Below are 12,486 nucleotides of genomic sequence, written 5' to 3'. Positions count from 1 at the left end.
TAAAAGACAGAAAACTGTACTTGAACAACAATTAAAATAAAAAAGGATTAAAGTATCATCTAGAACATTGCTTTGTTTTTAATAATTGGTAAATTTTTGAAGTCATCTGTGCCCTAGTGGCAGCACTGTAATTATTTCCTTTGGATACATTTCTAGAAGTAAATACCTGGATTGAAGAACATGTACATTTTTAAGGCTTTGTTACTTAACAATAGTCTCTTCTGCCATAATAACAGTTTCGGTACAAATATTTAAGGCCAGAAATAATACCTCCAACAGTCAGACACTAACTATCACATCAAATAATTCCCAGTGACTATAGAAAAGGGAAAAATTAATAAAATATAACAAAGTTTTTAACCAAAAATCAATACTTTCCATTTATATTGCTACTACAATTCTGTTAACATAAACACCACTGTAAATTTACCACTGAATTAAACTATTTTCAAATGTTAAAAAAATAAAATAAAATGAAAAGATCATATACCATGATCAAGTGGGATTCATCCCAGGGATGCAAGGATAGTACAATATTCACAAATCAATAAATATAATATATCACATAAACAAAAGGAAAAACAAAAAACATATGACCATATCAAGAGATGCTGAAAAAGCATTTGATAAGGTACAGCGCCCATTTATTATAAAAGCACTCAGCAAAGTGGGAGTAGAGGAAAAATATCTCAATATAATAAAGGCTATGTATGAGAAATCTACAGCCAACATCATAAAACACCAGGCAGAAACTAAAAGCTTTCCCACTGAGACTAGGAACAAGACAAGGATATCCACTTTCACCACTTCTATTCAACATAGTATTGGAAAGTTTAGTCACAGCAACCAGACAAGAAAAAGAAATAAAAGGCATCCAAATTGGAAAAGAGGAAGTAAAACAGTCACTGTTTCCAGATGATATGATAGTGTACACAGAAAATCCTATAGGCTCCACCAAAAAACTACTCAGACTAATAAGTGAATTTGGCAAAACAGCACGATTCAAAGTCAATATGCAGAAGTTGAAGGGATTTTTTTGTACATCAACAATGAACTGTCAGAATCAGAAATCAGGAAAAAATCCCATTTGCTATAGCAACAATAAAAATAAAGTACCTATGAATAAACCTAACCAAGGAAGTAACAGGCCTGTATTCAGAAAACTACACAACACTGAAGAAAGACATTAAAGAAGACACAAATAAATGGAAGCATATACCGTGTTCATGAATTGGAAGAATTAACATTATCAAAATGTCCATACTACCCAAAGCAATTTACACATTCCATGCAATCACTATTAAAATACCAATGCATATTTCACAGATATAGAACATTTCAAACATTTGTATGGAACCATAATTGACCCTGAATATCCTCAGCAATCTTGAGAAAGAACAACAAAGTAGGAGGTATCATGACACCTGATATAAAACTATATTATAAGGCCACTGCAATCAAAACAGTATTGTACTGGCATAAGAATAAACACATAGATGAATGCAACAGAATAGAGTCCAGAAATAAACCCAAGTCTCTGTGGTGAACTAATATTCAACAAAGGGGGCAGGAATATAACATGGAGTAAAAATAGCCTCTTCAACAAATGGTATTAGAAGATCTGGACAGGTACATGAAAAAATTGAAACTCAATCACCAACTTATGCCATATACAAAAATAAATTCAAGGTGTATAAAAGACTTAAATATAAGTTGTGATACAATAAAAGTCCTACAGGAGAACATAGGCAGGAAAATCTCAGAAATTCCACACAGCAATATTTTCACAAATATGTCCCTTAGAGCAAGGGACATAAAGGAAACAATAAACAAATGGGATCTCATCAAAATGCAAAGCTCTGCATGATTAAAGAAAACAGCAGTAGAACAAAAAGGGAACCAACCATATGGAAAAATATATTTGCAAATGAAATTTCAGACAAGGTTTTGATCTCCAAAATATATAAAGAACTCACACAACTCCACTCCAGAAAGACAAACAACCCAATTAAAAAATGGGCAAAGGACCTGAACAGACACTTCTCCAAGGAGAACATACATAGATCCCAGAGACATATGAAAGGATGCTCAGCATCATGAGCCATCAGAGAGATGCAAATTGAAACCACAATGAGATACCACTTTACACTGGTCAGAATGGCCACCATAAACAAATCAACAAACAAGTGCTGGTGAGGTTGTGGAGAAAAAGGAACACTAGTGCACTGTTGGTGGGAATGCAGACTAGTGCAGCCACTGTGGAAAACAGTATGGAATTTCCTAAAAAAACTAAAGATGGAACTGTCTTGACTCAGCAATCCCTCTGCTTGGATTATACCCTAAGAACCCTGAAACACCAATTCAAAAGAACCTATGCACCCCAATGTTCACAGCAGCACAATTTACAATAGCCAAGTGCTGGAAGCAACCTAAGTGCCCACCAGTAAATGAGTGGATCAAAAAATTATGGTACATTTACACAATGTGATACTATGCAGCAGAAAGAAAGAAGGAACTCCTACCCTTTGCAACAGCATATGGATCTGGAGAGCATTATACTAAGTGAAATAAGCCAGGCGGTAAAAGACAAATACCATATGATCTCACCTATAAGTGGTACCTAATCAACCAAACAAACAAGCAAGCAAAATATAACCAGAGACATTGAAATAAAGAACAAACTTACAGTAACCAGAGGGAAGAGGGGAGGGGATAACAGGGGTAAAAAGGGGAAGGGTCATCAAGGAACATGTATAAAGGATACATGGACAAAGCCAAAGAGGGTAGGTTCAAAGGTGGGAGGCAGACTTGGGTATGGTGAGTGGGGCATGGTGGGGTGAAAATGGAGACAACCATACTTGAATAACAATAAAAAATAAAGAAAAGAAATTTAGAATACAGCCTATAGGATAGGAAAGTACCATCAGAATTGAATTTAAATGTTTTTAAAATTATAGTACAATAAAATTGCCCTTTTTTCTTTCAGTGTAATGTACAGTAAATTTTAACACAGGTAGATATTCCAGTAATTACCATTATTATCAAGATACAAAATAGTTTTTACAGCCCCATAAATCTTCACATTACTCCTCTATAGCCATACCTTAACCCTACATCTAAAAATGATCTATTTTCCATTACAACAGTTTTCTTTTTCCGACAAGAATGTCACAGAATATGTAACCTCTTGAGACAAGCTTCTTTAATTCCGTCTTTCAGATTCTTTCAAGTTATCATGAGAATCAATAATATGTTCCTTTGTGTTGCTGAATAATATTCTATCCTATGGATCCACCAGTCCTTTATCCATTCACCCAATGAAGAAACTTTATGAATAGAGCTTTTATAAACACTCACATGCAATGTATTGTATTCACTTCTTTAGGATACTCGGGAATGGGATTTCTGGGTTGTGTGATAAGCTCAAATTTAACTTGTTGAGAAACTTCCAAATCATTTTCCAGAGTGTCTGTACCATTTTACATCCAAAGTAGCAATATATTAGAGTTCCACATGCTCTACATTCTCACAAGCTCTTGGAATTCATTTTTATTTTAGCCATTCTAATAGGTATTTAATGGCATCTCATCATGGCATTTCCCTAACAGGAAATTATGTTCAACATCTTTTTATGTGGTTATTTGTCATACTTAAATCCTTATTGGTGAAATATCTGTTTAAATTCTTTTCCCTTTTTTGTGATTGTGCTTTTCATTTACTCATTGAGTTTTCAGAATTCTTTATATATCCTATATCTAAGTTCTTTGGCAGATATACAGTTTACAAATATCTTCTGCAAGTCTGTATTTTATCTTTTCATTCTCTTAATATCTTTCAGAGGAAAAGTTTTACACTTTTATAATAAGTTATCATTTTTTTCTTCTATGGAGTGTGCTTTTTATGTCATATCTAAGAACTCTTCCTCCAACTCAGTTGTTTTCAACCACAAGTGACTTTGCTTCCTAGCAACATTGAGTAATATCTGGACACACATTTGGTTGTCACAACTTGGGGAGGGTCACTGGTATCTAATGGGTAAAGGCCAGGGAAACTGCTAAATAGCCTACAATGCACAGGAAAGTTCTCACAACAAATTATATGGCCCAAAATGTCAATAAAGCTGCTGCTCAGAAACCCTGGTTTAACCCCAGGTCACAAAGATTTTCACTTGTTGACTTCTACAGGTTCTACAGTTTGTTTTAATTTTAGATCTGATTTGGTTTGAATTAATTTTTGTATAACAAATGAGGTTTAAATTAAGGTTCATTTTTTTGGCATACAGATGTCCAATTGTTCCAACACCATGCACTAAAAAGACTGCTTTTATCACTGAATTGCTTTTTCACCTTTCTCCAAAATCAAATAGCCATAATTATGTGGGTGTATTTTTGGACTCTCTATTCTGTTACATTGTTTTATGTGTCTTTCCCTTCCCCAGTACAACACCACATTCATTATTGTAAGCTTTATAGTCTTCAAATTGGGTGGTGTGATTCCTCCAACTTTATTCTTTTTCAGAATGGTCTCAGCTATTTTAACTCATTTACTCATGTAAATTTCAGAATCAGTTTGTTGGTATCTATAAAAAAAAATCCTGCTGGAATTTTGACTAGTATTGACTTAAATATATAGATAAATTTGAGGAGTGATATCTTTACTTAGTTGACACTTTCATTCCATGAATACAACATATCTCAATTTAGATGATCTATTTCATGAGCATTTTGAAGTTTCTACCACACATATTTTATAAATGTTTTATTAGATTTATGCCTTAGCATTTCATTTGGGGGAGCTATTTTAAATGGTATTTTAAAATTGGCATTTCCTTATGCATTGTCAGGATATAGAAATGTGATTTTTAGCCCTGCCTGGCATAGCTCAGTGGATTGAGTGCAGGCTGCGAACCAAAGCATCACAGGTTCGATTCCCAGTCAGGGCACATGCCTGGGTTGCGGGCCAGGGCCCAGTGGTGGTCACGTGAGAGGCAACCACACATTGATCTTTCTTTCTCTCTCTCTCTCTCTCTCTCTCTCTCTCTCTCCCCCCCCTTGCCCTCTCTAAAAATAAATAAAATCTTTAAAAAATGTGATTTTTGTGTGTATGTGTTGATCTCATGTTCTATGACCTTGTCAAACAAACATATTAGTTCTAGGGTTTTTTTTTAATTGTTTTAATTTTAATTGTTTTTCAAGTAGTTTTCTGACTTTTACTCTCATCCCAGCACCTCCCCAGCCCTCCTCACCTCCCTCCCATTTCCACCCCCCCTTGTTTTTGTCCATGTGTCCTTCATACTTGCTCCTGTAAACCCTTCCCCTTTTCCCCTGAAATTCCCTCCCCTCTCCCCTCTGGTCACTGTCAGCATGTTCTCTATTTCAGTGTCTTTGGTTATATTTTGCTTGTTTGTTTTGTTGTTTAGGTTCCTGTTAAAGGTGAGATCATATGGAATTTGTCTTTCACCACCTGGCTTATTTTGCTTAGGATATTTTTTGTAGATTCTTAGAAATTTTCTACACATATAGTTATGTCATCTGCAAAAAAAGGTCAATTTTATTTTCTCCTTTGCAATCTATATTATTTTTATTTCTTTTTCTTGCTTCATTGCACTGGATAACTTCTAGTGTAATCTTAACAGGGCTGATGAGAGTAGATATCCTTGCCTTGTTCCTAACCACAGGGGAAAGCATTCTTTCATAATTAAATATTATGTTACATGTAGATTTTTGGAGACAGTCTTTATCAAGTTGAGGAAGTTCCATCTATTCTTAATTAGTTGATCATTTTTTATCATGGATAAATTTTGAGTTTTGTCAAATGCTTTTACTGCATCAATTGATAAGTGATTTCTCTTCTTTAATGTGAAAATATGGTTGATATCCTGGACATTTTGAATATGACATTATAAAACTGGTTACTTAAATTGTACAGAAAACATTTATATTTTTGCTTCAGTGGTCAATCTGATTTTCAGGGCACAGGTTCCCGCCAGCCTCCTGTGGGGTGAAGGTCCAATGTCAGCTCAGTTTTCAAAGCATTTGTAGTGTTATTCAGATCTGTCTGGTGTATGTGTGTCACTAAATGGTTAGTCTGGAATCAGATGTGATGTGTAATTTTCTGGACCTCTAAGTAATAAACCTTGTCTCTTTCAAAGTATCCTGATGGTTATTGCTGAGAGGGTCTTGCAATCATAATAAGAAACAAAAATACCAGTCCAGCCACATCATTGGTTATTGATAAGCTAAGACTAGTACAAAACACCCAATTAGAAAATTTAAAATGGTTAAGATGGAAATAATCCCCAAGTTGATCATTAAATTCAATGCAATTTCTATCAAAATACCATCTTTCTTTTCAGAAATTGACAAGCTGATGCAAAAAAAAAAATTTGCATGGAAATGTGAGAGACCCAGAATAACCAAAACAATCTTTAAAAGGAGGAAGAAAGTTGGAGATCTCACATTTCCTGATTTCAAATTTGACCACAAAGCTACAGTAATCAAGGTGGTGTGTTAATGGCAAAAGGATAGATATATAGATAAATGGAATACAATAGAAAATCTATAAATGAGTTCTTACATTTACAGTCAATTAATTTTTAACAAGGGCACCAAGATTTTTTAAACAAATGGTGCTGGTAGAACTGATATACATGTAAGAAAATGAAATTGGATCCTTATATCACACCATATATAAAATTAACTAAAAATAGATTTAAGGCCTAGATATAAGAGCTAAAAGTATAAAACTACTAGAATAAAAGACAGGGGCAAATCTTCATGACCTTGTATTAGGCATTGGTTTCTTAGATATGATACAAAAACAAAAATATCCAAAAATAGATAAACTGGACTTCTAAATTTAAAACTTTCATACTTCAAAATAACACTTATCAAGAAAGTAAAGACCATCCATAAAAATCAAGAAAATATCTGCAAACCATATGTATGATCAAGAACATATAAAGAACTGGTATCACTCAATAATGACACAAATGACACAATTAAAAATTGGCAAATAATTTGAATAAATATTTCTCTAAAGAGGGCACAGAAATGGCAAATAAGCATATAAAAATGCTGAACATCATTAATACTTGGGAAAATGCCAATCAAAACCACAATAAGATACCACTTCATACCTAAGCAGATGGCTATTAATTAAAAGAAAGATAATAAGTATTAGAGTAGATATGGAGAATGTAAAATTCTGTTGTGAATTAAAATAGTGGATGATCTGGAAATTCCACTCCTAAGTACAAACACAAAAGAAGTAAAACATATGTCCACACAAAACCTGACCATGATTGTTCAAAAAGTCGAGACAACCCAAATTTCCATCAAGTGATAACTGAATAAAAAAAATATAGTATATCCATACAATGGAATGTTATTCACTAATAAAAGGAAATGAAGTATGACATATACTACAACATGGTAAACCAGAAAAACATTATGGTAAGTGAAATGAGCCAGAAACAAAAGGCCACAAATTTTATAAATTAATTGATATGAAATGACCAGAATAGGCAAATCTACAGACAGGGTTGAGGGGTGTGGTAATACGGTGGAATGGGGATTGAGTGCTAATGTGTATGGGGTTTCTTTTTGGGGTGATGACAGTGCTTCAAACTTAGGTTGTGGTGATAGATGTGTAACTGAATATACTAAAAATTATTGAATTATATACTGAAATAGATGAAGTGTATGATATGTGAATTATACCCCAATAAAACTATTAAAAATATATAAGGTTACGGCATAATAGACAAGGTTGGAGTTGTGACTACCAGTAAGCCCATAGAAGGGAAAAACCCACCAAAACAGAAGCCACCAACAAGTAAAGCCCAAGTACAACAAAAGAGTCCACACAAATGGAAGAAAAGGCAACCCTAGAGCATCCAGACAAGGAGATCAAAGAGAATGCCCCACTGTTGCCCCAGAACTCCTACCACAGAATTCCACCCCACAAAGACAGGCAGGCAAAGCAGAGTACCCTGAGACACAGAAACAAAGAGTCACCTAAAATGGGGAGACAAAGAAAGAACCCCCAATCAAAAGGAATGGAGGAATCTCCAGAAAAAGAGCTAAATGAAATTGAGGCAAGCAATCCATCAGACATAGAATTAAAAAAAAAATTATGAAAAGAATGCTTAAGGAACTTACTAACAACTATAAAGAACAGAGTAGGAACTATAACAGTATGAAAAAGGAAACAGAAACTATAAACAAACACCAGGCAGAAATGAAGAATACAATATCTTAAATAAAAAATACAATAGAAAATGCCCTGGCTGGTGTTGCTCAGTGGACTGAGTGCCAGCCTGAGAACCAAGGGTTGCAAGTTCGATTCCCAGTCAGGGCACATGCCTGGGTTGTGAACCAGGTCCCCAGAAGGGGGCACATGAGAGGCAACCACACATTGATGTTTCTCTCCCTCTCTTCCTCCCTCCCTCCCCCTCTCTCTAAATACAAACAAACAGGAAGTAGGTGGAGGAGTGAATGGAATTTACACTAACCTCCTCCCAGGGCCAATCTGGAATTACAACTCAATACAGGGAAACTACCTGGAACAAACAACAGAGCAATAGCCTGAGAGAAGCCACATAACTTCAGACAGACAGAAGAATCAGCTTCGGCACAACCTGTCTGGTAGGGAGTACAGTAGAGACTCAAGAGGACTGGCTGGGCGCCCACAGGTGGCAGCACTGGAGGGATCATTAAGCACCTCGTTGGATCCCCCTGAGAAGAATGAGGTCTGAACCCTGAGCTAGCATTCCCACTCTAGAGTACCAGAGCCCAAAAAGTATACAGATAACAACCAGCAGTGAAAAGCTGCAGAGCTGCAGGGCTGCAGAGGCAAACAGCTGGAGATGCAAGAGCCATTTAAAGGACAAACACACAAATTTTCATTTGCATCCACTTACCCCAGGCTCTGGCAAGGGCAGAGTGGGCTGGTGACACCTGAAGAGAGACTAAGGACTAAAGCTTGGGGCAGAGAACTGAGAGTAGATGCCATGATCCTGGTGCTGAGTCATCCCTCAGAAGGCAGCAACCATCCTGCTCAGGTCAACCACTTCCCTCCAAGTAGCAGCAGCCTGAGGGGGGACAATAGCCCCTACTCTAGGAGGGATTTGCCTCTACCCTATGGTGCTCAAACTAGAATGCTGAGTGCGGAGTGACCAGATTAACAATTGAAGGAGATGGCCAGGAACAGCAGATCCCTAGAAGTATAGAACAGGCTGCCTAAATTCAGATGGGGTCAACATCTGACATCACCAGAAGCAGATCCAGAAAGAAAAAAACTGTGGTAAATACAAGAAGCTACGGAGGCCAAAACTACTGTGGCCTTCGTGATTTGCGATATTTTCTTTCCTGAATAGCTTTTTAACATTCATTTCTTGTCAAGCAAGTTTGTACATATTAAGTCACTACACTTTATACTATAGTATATTTCAATTCACATATTTTGCCCCCCCTCCACTTAGCCCATTTTACCTTCCTCTTTCCTTGCATTATTTTCATTTCAAATTTTGTTTTATCACTAGCTACAACTTGTTTCCCTTCTGTGCTCTCACTATTACTCCCCCATCCAGACACACAAAACTAATTTTCTTGTCAAGGGTCATTTCACAACCTTTTGCCCTGTTCTTAAAATACCTGTGCTCTCTCTCCACCTTTAACAATCTTTGCTAGTTGGTTGTGGGTAGGGTAATTGTTGTTGCATCATTTTTTCAATTTTATCTCTAGAGCTTCACTAATTCTGTATTTTAAATATCAAATTTTACTCTCCTACTGTTTTTTTATCTCAGATTTTAATTTTGCCATCTTAGCCTGTTTTCTTTCTCTATTTTGTCTTTCTTCTCTTTGTCTTTCATCCTGCCCTTTTTTCTTTATTCTCCTTTTTATCCCCTTACATCCCAAATTTTAGTTTTTCCCTCTCTTAGCCTGGTTTTTGTTCCTCACTCTTAGTATTTCCTCTCCCTCTATCATTTAAAAATCACTTCCAATTCCTCTATCTCTTAGACTTGTCTCATTTTTCCCTCTTATTCCCATACCACCTATATTAATTTTTGCTTGTTCGTTGTTGTTAGTACTGTGGTGGATCTTTCTCTCCATTTGGCTTCTATATTTTTATTAATTATTCACTATTTTGCCTTCCATTTTCTTTCTCTTGCTTTATTTTATATTATTTTAATTTCCATTTAAACATATTATATGCTTCCTTCTCATACTCCATTCCAGATGCTTCATTCTCTTTTTTATTCATGAGGTAAATTTTACCTTCTCTCTTTCCATTACTCCAACTCCCAACTCATACTGGTGCTCCTCCCTCTATCTACTCAAAATCATTTTTCTTTCAGTAGATCATCTCGTATCTGCTCTCCTTTCTTATAAATATCTTAATCTCTTTACTCCCTTATTAATACTGGTTCATTGTCTATTAATAGTGGGATTGTTGGGGGGGATTTATATTTGCAGGTGTGGGTTTGTTTCCTGGGCTCTGTGGTTTTCTTCTGGCAACACCTGCACAATTGCACACAAGACATGGAGAGCAGAGTGACCTTCAGTCAACTAGCTGGAGGGAAGCATCCACCAAAGAAAGACTCAACAACAATCAAAACCAAATTACATCCAGAGAACCAGCATAAAAGGCATATAGGGCATCCCCAGAGCATTAAATTCAAGTGATCAAGGAGATTGCATCACTGAATCTCACAGGCTTCCTACCAGAGAAGTTCACACCAAAAAGTCAGAAAGTCAAAACAGATCATTCTAAGAAGCAGAAGCAAACAAGAAGAGTCTCACAAATAATGTGAAGACAAAGAAAGAACCCCCAATCAAAAGGAAAGTAGAAATCCACAGAAAGAATGCCAAATGAAATAGAGGCAAGTCAACTATTAGCTACTGAGTTCAAAACAATGGTTATAAGAAAGATCAATGAGCTTAGAGTGAATTATCAAAAACTACAGGGAAAGTTTAAGGAACATACTGCAAACTATATCAGCTTAAAAAAGGACACAGAAACAATTAACAAGAGCCAGGAGGAAATAAAGAATACAATTTCTAAATTGAAGAACACAGTAGAAGGAATCAAAAGCAGGCTTGATGAAGCAGAGGATTGAATCAGTGAGCTGGAGGACAAGGTAGAAAAAAACTCCCAAAAAGATCAAGAAAAGGAAAAAAGACTTAAAAGGAATGAAGAGGGATTAAGGGAAATGCAGGACAATATGAAACAAAATAATATCCATATAGTAGGGGTACCAGAAGAAGAGGAGCAATAATAGAAAACCTGTTTCAAAAAGTGATGATGGAAAACTTCCCTAGTTTGATGAGAAAAAAAGCCACACAAGTACAGGAATCAGAGGGGATCCCAATCAAGAGAAACCCAAAGAGGCCCACTCCAAGACACATCATAATTAAAATGTGAATATTTAAAGACAAAGAGAGAATCCTAAGTGCAGCAAGGGAGAAACATGAAGTAACATACAAAGGAGCCCCAATAAGGCTAGCAGCTGAGTTCTCAATGGAAACACTGCAAGCCAGAAAGGAATGGCAAGAAATATTCCTAGTAATGAAAAGCAAAGGCCTGAAACCAAGACTACTGTATTCAGCAAAGCTCTCAATTAAAATGGAAGGTGAAATAAGGAGCTTCCCAGACAAGAGAAGGCTAAAAGAATACACCTACACCAAACCAGCATTGCAACAAATGCTACAGGGACTGCTTTAAGAAAAGGAAGAAAAACAATGAGAGAGAAAGGAACAAAGATGCGAAGAGAATAAAATGGCAATAAATAAGTACCTATCAATAATAACTTTAAATGTAAATGGATTAAATGCTCCAATCAAAAGACATAGGGTAGCTGAGTGGATAAGAAAACATGACCCACATATATGCTGAATACAAGAGACCTACAGAGACTGAAACTGAAGGGTTGGATAAAAACATTCCACCAAACTGGACAGGAAAAAGAAGACAGGATAGTAATGCTTCTATCAGACAAAATAGACTTCAAAACAAAGGCCATAAAAAGAGACCCAGAAGGACACTTCATAAATACTCAAGGGAAGAATCGATCAAGAAAGCATAAATATTAAAATCATATATATACCCAACAAAGGAGTACTCAAATACATAAAGAAACTCTTGGAGGACTTCAAGAAAGATATAGACAGCAACACACTCATCATAGGGAATTTTAACACCCCACTGTCAACAATGGATAGATCTTCCAAACGAAATATCAACAAGGATACTGTGGCACTGAACAACCACACTAGGTCAAATGGACATAACTGATATATACAGAACCTTTCACACCAAAGAAGCAAAATACACATTCTTTTCAAATGCACATGGAACATTTTCAAAGATAGACCATATGACAGGTCACAAAACAAGCATCAATGTATTCAAGAAAATTTAAACCATATCAAGCATTTTCTCAGACCACAAGGGCTTGAAACTGGAAACCAACCTCAAGAAAAA

The sequence above is a fragment of the Phyllostomus hastatus genome, unplaced genomic scaffold, assembly GCF_019186645.2.
Source record: "Phyllostomus hastatus isolate PE091 unplaced genomic scaffold, TTU_PhHast_1.1 phas_scaffold_200, whole genome shotgun sequence".
Classification (NCBI taxonomy): Eukaryota; Metazoa; Chordata; class Mammalia; order Chiroptera; family Phyllostomidae; genus Phyllostomus; species Phyllostomus hastatus.
This window is presented reverse-complemented; position numbering follows the sequence as displayed.